At 47.2% G+C, this 7,768-nt stretch overlaps 1 protein-coding gene across 4 annotated transcripts in view; it reads right to left on the bottom strand.

Moving 5' to 3' along the window:
* Nucleotides 1-1,931, bottom strand: part of ATP10A (ATPase phospholipid transporting 10A (putative)) — a 184,923-nt gene extending 182,992 nt beyond the window's left edge. The window contains exon 1 of one of the 4 annotated variants that reach the window (XM_061394204.1): nt 1,756-1,931. The gene's annotated coding sequence lies outside the window, so the exon portion shown is untranslated. The remainder of the gene's footprint in view (nt 1-1,755) is intronic. The other 3 variants (XM_061394199.1, XM_061394203.1, XM_061394200.1) reach the window with 3 other exon arrangements.
* Nucleotides 1,932-7,768: the final 5,837 nt, after the last annotated feature.

Genomic DNA, 7,768 nt, shown 5'->3' on the forward strand with positions numbered 1-7,768 from the left:
ACAATTCGGTACCCTGCCCTTTTACACTAACCTCTTGGGTGAACTAGACTGAACTTCCATGACCATCGCTGCCGTTCCTTATTTCCCTAAATAGGATTTTTTTTTCCCCTTAATTGAAGGGAGGAATATTTCGCTGAGCAAAGGGAGGCTGGTTTGCTCTATTTCAGTCTTTCTTCCTTTCTGGTAAACCGTGAGGGCGAAAATACACCTTTTGTGCTCTGGCTCTCAAGTGGCCTCTCTGACCCAGACGCTGACGGAGCATTGGTTGCTGGGAAGGGAGGGCCCAGGAGGCTGTGGCTGGAGTGGCAACTGGCGCAGAGGGCGCCCTGCAGGACCCCGGGGGTCAGCGAGGGCCGCCCGGGGCGGGCCGCACCAGAAGGTCAGGGCGTCCCAAGCGGGCAAGCCCGCAGGTCAACGATGGCCATGACTCTCTTGTCTTCCCCTTTAAAAGTCCAAGTGTGAGAACTAGGGATGTCTTTCCTGGCAGACCATGGCTGGGAATTCGGGTGAGATTGTCAGGGGAAGCACACTGATTGAAACCGCCCACCCTGGCCAGGCACCATGGTAACTATTTGCATGAGTTGTTTTACCACAGGAGGTCCTGGTAAGGAACAGGGAACTAATAAGCCTCCACCAACCAGAAGAGTTTGGGAAAGGTCAAAAGGTGACACCACGTGTCTGACCACCTCCCAGAATCCTTCTCTCTGGCATCCATCTTAGCTGAACAAAGCATGCACCACCAGGAAGGACTCTGAGTCAGAATGATTGGCTGAAGACAACCCAGAAACTAATCCCATCACCATAAAACCTGAGACTGCGAGCCATGTGACAGAGTTCTCCTGGGTTCCCTTACCCTTCTGCTCTCCACCCTTTCCCAGTAAAATCTCTTGCTTTGTCAGTAGGTGTGTCTCCTCCGACAATTCATTTCCGAGTGTTAGACAAGAGCCCAGTTTCAGGCCCTGGAAAGGGGTCCCCTTTCCCACAATAAGACGAGCACGTTTGGGTGCTGCCTGTCTGGACTAAGGGAACTGTTCGCCTCCTCCTCCTCCTGCAAGTCAGCGCCTCATATCTCTCCCTGCGCTGGAGCACTCTGTCATCTCCGAGGGGACCAACTCAGCAGCCTGGCCCAGCCTGGGTTCCTCCCTTGGGTGCCTGCTGACAAGTCACTTTCTTGGCTTTGTGTAAATCACTTACCTCTTCCCTATGCCCCTCTCTCTGGATGGTCCTCACCTCTGTACCCTGGCCTACACCCCATCCAGCCAGGCCAGGGGCCACACCTCTACAGGGAACCTTGGCATGGAGCACAGTATTTACTAGAATCCAGCTTGAGGGAGGTAGAGTGACAGATACTAAGAAAGTCTGTGTCACAGATCAAGGCTCTTCCCTCCCCCCAATTCCTGGGAGTACCCGGTAGATGTGTAGAGGCCCAGATTAGAGAAAGGTTTGACTGAAGTGCCTGCATTTTCCGAGAAAGAAATCAGATCTCAGAGTGGGCCAGTGGCATCTCAAATTGAATATTAACAGCCCACCAAGAACCACAGCTTCTGGGGTCTCCAGTGATTAACTTACGGATCCACATTTTCCCTCATCCCCTGGCTTCCCAAGGTCCTAGAGCCTGCTGGCCCTCTTTACTTCCCAGCCCTCCCGGGGCCTGAGAGCGGGTCTCCCTGCTTTCCAGTCTCCAAGCTACAGTTAGTCCCCAGGGGGCCAAAGCAGTTACTTGACCTCCTTGACTACTTCGCTTTATTTCCTTACCCAGGAGCTTACAGAGTCAAAGGCTGGCTCCTCAGGCAGAGGTTCCTTGAGGCCTTTAGGGGAACTGGCACCAACTTGCTGATTTGACTCTGCCCTGCCCTCGTCCCCACCAGGCCCAAGGGAGAGGTCTCCTTACCCTCCTCAGAACAGGCCTTCTTCATCCCCATCTACATTCTACTCTAAGGTTCCAAGATTCTGTGAGTCACACTGCTCCGAAGGCCTGGAACCTCTCCCCACCTCTCTTCATCAATCCCATTTCAGTATTTCCACTAAGGCCTAGCTCATGTGGTCTCCTGGAAGATTTCCACACTGTGTGACCCATTGAACCTCATGGAATTACTTCTGTTCTGACATGTATGCAGTGGTATGTAAGCCTCTCATAGATGGCTCTGCAGGGGTTATGGGCTCAGATATCTTCTGTCAGCTGAACTCTCAGACTCAGCTTCCTAGGCCAGGACGAGGCTTGGATGGACTCCTGGGATGGCCATCTGGACCCCAAGCTCTAAGGAGGCCCTACTGTTGGCCCCTGGAAAATGTCTTTCATTGTCCTTACTCAGCAAATACTTCTTCATCACCTTGTGTGTGCCTGGCATTGTTCTAGGCACTGAGGCCACAGGGGAGAATTGTCTCATGAATCTAACATTCTAGTAGAAGAGGCAGTGTGATACTGTGATGGTACCACGGATGGCATCACCAATGCAACAGACATGAACTTGGGCAAACTTGCGGAGATGGTGAGGAACGGAGAGGCCTGGCCTGCTACAACAACAAGACACCATGTGGCTTTGTCTCCATTTCTGGCACAGAGTTTCTAAATCCCTTTGGATTTCCTTATTGATAAGAGCTATAAATGTGTCTTGATATCCATAACAAGCCCCTTTCAACCACACCTGGGTTGATGTTACTTAAGTGACTTTTGGAAAGCCCCTGAGGATGGAGGCTGGTTGCCAGGGAACCATCTGCAGGATTGGAACTTTCAGCCCCACCCCCTGACCTCTGGGGAGGAGAGGGAGCCTGGGGGTTGAATCAATCACCAATAACCTAAGGTTTTAATCATGACTCTGTAATGAAACCTCCATAAGAACCCAAAGGACTGGGTTTGGGGAGCTTCTAAGATGGGGATCATGTGGAGATTCTGGAAGCATTGAAGGCTCTAAAAGGGTGTGGGTCAGAGCTTCCTCCACACCTTGCCCAGTGCCTCTTTCACCTGGCTATTCCTGAGTTATATCTGATTATAATAAACTGGTAATTAGTAAGTAAAATGTTTCCTGAGTTCTGTGAGCCAGTCTAGCAAATCAGTGGAACTCAAGGAGTTCTGTGAGCCACTCTAGCAAATCAACTGAACTGCCAGTCTGTGGCTAGAATCTGCAGCTGAGCTGTTGTCAGGAGTACAGCTGACAGAGGGGAACTTGCGATTGGAGCCTGAAGTGCAGGCGGTCTTATGAGACTGAGTCCTTGCCCTGTGGGATCACATACTCCCTCCAGGCAGATGGTGTCAGAATTGAGTTGAACTCTCGGACACCGGGCTGGTGTCACAAAACCCCACCCCGCACACATGTATTGGAACCTGTATCCTATGACAGAGGCAGCCCCTAAAGAAGACTCTGGGCACACCACTAAGTCCTGCTCTCAGGAACGCTGGGTTCTCCTGGCGGCACAGGACGTGGCGGGCACAGTGAACCCACAGGAGTCGTGCTCGGCTACCCACAGCTAGGGCTGTCTCCAGGCAGCCCGAGGAGAGGTGAGGAAAGATGCCGCGTGGATGTCTGGGGGAGGAGACACCAAGTGCAGGACAGAGTGGGTTCCACATCCCGCAGGTTGGCCTGGCAAGGGGGCTGGAGGCTGGGCTGCTGCGGGCCCTGAGGACCCTGGTGAGCATTCTGCGTTTTAGCTGAGTGAGAAGGAGAATGGGCAGGAACCTAATGGAACTGCATTCAACTTTGCAAAGATCATTGGCATCTGTGTGAAGAGGACGCAAAGGGGTGGAAGCAGCACAGAGGCTGTCAGAGGCTATGGCAGTGACCTTGGAGGTGACTCGGGTTGGGGTGGCCGAGGTGGAGGCAGCAACTTAGCTGCTCAGGCAAGCAGGCCCTGCTGGTGGGCTGGGCGAGGTCTGAAAGGGAGAAGGGAGTTGGGGGTGTGCAGCTGAAACCTGAGTTCCTGAGGCAGGAGGAGCCTAGATGGGGGTGGTGCTGTAGATGGCCGCCCTACTGGGAATCAGGGTTCAGCGGCAGGGTGACCTGGTACACACAGCCCAGCTCAGCAGAAGTCCGAGCCAGGGACATCAGGTCACAGAGGAGGTGCGGGTGAGGACAGAGAGTCTGGGCCTGGGCTTTTGGAGGGGATGGATTTCTCTGGATTTGCTTCAAGGGCAGCAGGAAGTCGCAGAGTGCCCCAAGCAGAGGCATGAAATAAAAGAGTCTGACTTGTCTGACTTTCCCTTTTGAAAGACGGAAGATAGGTTACGAGCCCCGAGGGAGCAGGCAGGACAGTGGATTCACTAGGAGGTGGCTTAGGTCCAGGCAGTGGAGGGACAGCAGAAAAACAGCAATTGTGTCTTCTGGGCGGAGCTGATTGATTGGCCAAGAGGTTGGATGTTTGGATGAGGAAAGAGAAGTGAACCAAGAGTAACACTTAAGAGTTTAGTTGTTAATTACTTGGGGATGAGAGGGAGCAGAATATGCCACTTTGGCACATCGGTTATTTTGAATTAAAGTTACTTGAGAAACAGTCAGTGCAAGAAGGACATGCTGACACCTGAAATTAGGAAATAGCCCATGTGAAGATAACCTCCCTGGAATGTGAATGACTGAACAACGGCAACAACTAGCCATGTTGAGCATCTTTGCGTGTGTCTCTAGCCGTCTGTAGGTCTTCTCTGCAGAAAGATACATATAGATCTTCTGCCTATATTTTTATTGGGTGGTTTGTTGTTTTATATTGAGCTCTATGAACTGCTTGTATATTTTGGAAATTAATCTCTTGTGGGTTACATGGTTTGCTAGAAAACATTTTGAATATATTAATCAGCCCCAGAAGGTCTTGAAACTGTTCTCAGAAATCTATCCTTTGAAAGCACCCAAAGAAGAACATCTAACAGACAAACTCTGCTGAAACTTCAAAATAGATTAACTTTTATTCATAATATAGTATAGAAAAAAAAATACTAACACCTTTTAAATTTGTTCAACAAGGCTGGAGTGTGAAGTCAAGTAGGCCTTAGCAGGCATTACTACAAAAAAAGCATTACTGAGAGCAAAGCTAGTGGAGGTGATGGAACTCCAGCTGAGCTATTTCAAATCCTAAAAGATGATGTTGTTAAAGTGCTGCACTCAATATGTCAGCAAAGTTGGAAAACTCAGCAGTAGCCCCAAGACTGGAAGAGGTCAGTTTTCATTCCAATCCTGAAGAAAGGCAATGCTAAAGAATGTTCAAACTTCCACACAATTGCGCCCATTTCACATGCTAGCAAGGTAACACTCAAAATCCTTCAAGCTAGACTTCAGCAGTATATGAACCAAGAACTTCCAGGTATACAAGCTAGATTTAGAAAAGGCAGAGGAACCAGAGGTCAAATTGCTCATATCTGTTGGATCATAAAAAGAGCAAGTGCATTCCAGAAACACATCTACTTCTGCTTCAGTGACTATGCTAAAACTTTTGACTGTGAATCACAACAAACTGTGTAAAATTCTTAAAGATATGGGAATACCAGACCATCCCTGTCTCCTGCGATATCTGTATCAGGTCAAGAAGAAACAGAACTGAGCATGGAACAACTGACTGGTTCAAAATTGGGAAAAGAGTACAACAGGGCTATACATTATCAGCTTGCTTAATTAACTTATATGCAGAGGACATCATGTGATATGCCAGACTGGATGAATCCCAAGCTGGAATCAAGATCACCAGGAAAAATAACAATCCCAGATATGCACATGATACCACTCCAATGGCAGAAAGCAAAGAGGGACCAAAGAGCATCTTTATGAACATGAAAGAGAAGAGTGAAAATGTTGTTTTAAAACTCAACATTCAAAAAACTAAGATCATGGCATCTGGCACCATCACTTCATGGCCAAAAGATGAGGAAAAAGTGGAAACAGTGACAAATTTTATTTTCTTGGGCTCTAAAATCACTGCAGATGGTGACTGCAGCCATGAAATTAAAAGACTCCTGCTTCTTGGAAGAAAAGCTGTTATAAAACCTAGATAGTGCAGAAAAATCAGAGATATAACTTTGCCAACAAAGGTCCATATAATAAAGCTATGTGACTATGTGAGAGTTGGACCATAAAGAAGGCTGAGTGGGGAAGAATTGATTCTATAAAACTGTAGTGCTGGAGAAGACTCTTGAGAGTCCTTGGACTGCAAAGAGATCAAACCAGAAAATTCTAAAGGAATATTCGTTGGAAGGACTGATGCTGAAGTTGAAGCTCCAGTATTTTGGCCACCTGATGCAAAGAACTGACTCATTTGAAAAGACCCTCATGCTGGGAAAGATTGAAGGCAGGAGGAGAAGGGGACAACAGAGGGTGAGATGGTTGGATGGCATCACCCACTCAATGTACATGAGTTTGACCAACCTCTAGGAGATAGTAACAGACAGGAAAGCCTGGTCTGCTGCATTCCATGGGGTCAGAAACAGTCATGACTTAGAGACTAAACAACAACAATAAGGCTAGAAAAAGAAGTTAAAATCAGAAAGTAGAATTGCAAAGCAACTATCTATAGTTTATTCACAGTTTATTGCCCTATAGTACTGGGCTTTGCAGGTGGCACTAGTGGTAAAGAACCCACCTGCCAATGTAGGAGACATGGGGTTAATCCCTGAGTGGGGAAGGTCCCCTGAGGAGGAGCATAGCAACCCACTCCAGTATTTTTGCCTGCAGAATTCCGTGGACAGAGGAGTCTGGTGGGCTACGGTCCACAGCATTGCAAAGAGTTGGACACGACTGTATGTATGTATGCATACACCCTATAGTACTAGGTATAGGTATAAACATTGGAACATAAAAAGGCACAGTTTGTGATCTTTGCAACATCACAGTTTATACCCAAAAAAGCAGTTAGTAATATGGCCAACTGCTAGATAAAAACATACAATCAGTAGGTTTCTCATGTATAAGTAAAAGCCAATTTGAAAATGTTATGAATCACCAATGGACTTATCTTTAGGATAAATGTAAGATACCTAATGAAAAATATGAAGACCTACAGGACTTTCTACAACTATCACCCAAAAGAGATGTCCTCTTCATTACAGGGAATGGGAATTCAAAACTAGGAAGTCAAGAGCTACCTGGAGTAACAGGCACATTTGTCCTTGGAGTGCAAAATGAAGCAGGGAAAAGGCTAACAGTGTTTTGTCAAGAGAACACACTGGTCGTAGCAAACAGCCTCTTCCAACAACACAAGAGACAGCTCTACACATGGACATTACCAGGTCATTACTGAAATCAGATTGATTATATTCTTTGCAGACTAAGATGGAGAAGCGCTGACAGTCAGCAAAAACAAGACTGGGAGCTGACTGGCTCAGATCATGAACTCCTTATTGACAAATTCAGACTTAAATTGAAGGAAGTAGGGAAACCCCCAGACCATTCAGGTATGACCTAAATCAAATCCCTTATGATTATACAGTGGAAGTGAGAAATAGATTTAAGGGATTAGATCTGATAGACAGAGTGCCTAATGAACTATGAACGGAGGTTTGTGACATTGTACAGGAAACAGGGATCAAGACTGTCCCCATGGAAAAGAAATGCAAAAAAGCCAAATGGCTGTCTGACGAGTCATTACAAATAGCTGTGAAAAGAAGAGAAGCTAAAGGCAAAGGAAAAAAGGAAAGATAGACCCATTTGAATGCAGAGTTCCAAAGAATAGCAAGGAGAGATAAGAAAGCCTTCCTCAGTGATCAATGCAAAGAAATAGAGAAAAACAATAGAATGGGAAAGACTAGAGATCTCTTCAAGAAAATTAGAGATATCAAGGGAAAGTTTCATGCAAA

The sequence above is a fragment of the Bos javanicus genome, chromosome 21 (assembly GCF_032452875.1).
Source record: "Bos javanicus breed banteng chromosome 21, ARS-OSU_banteng_1.0, whole genome shotgun sequence".
Lineage (NCBI taxonomy): Eukaryota > Metazoa > Chordata > Mammalia > Artiodactyla > Bovidae > Bos > Bos javanicus.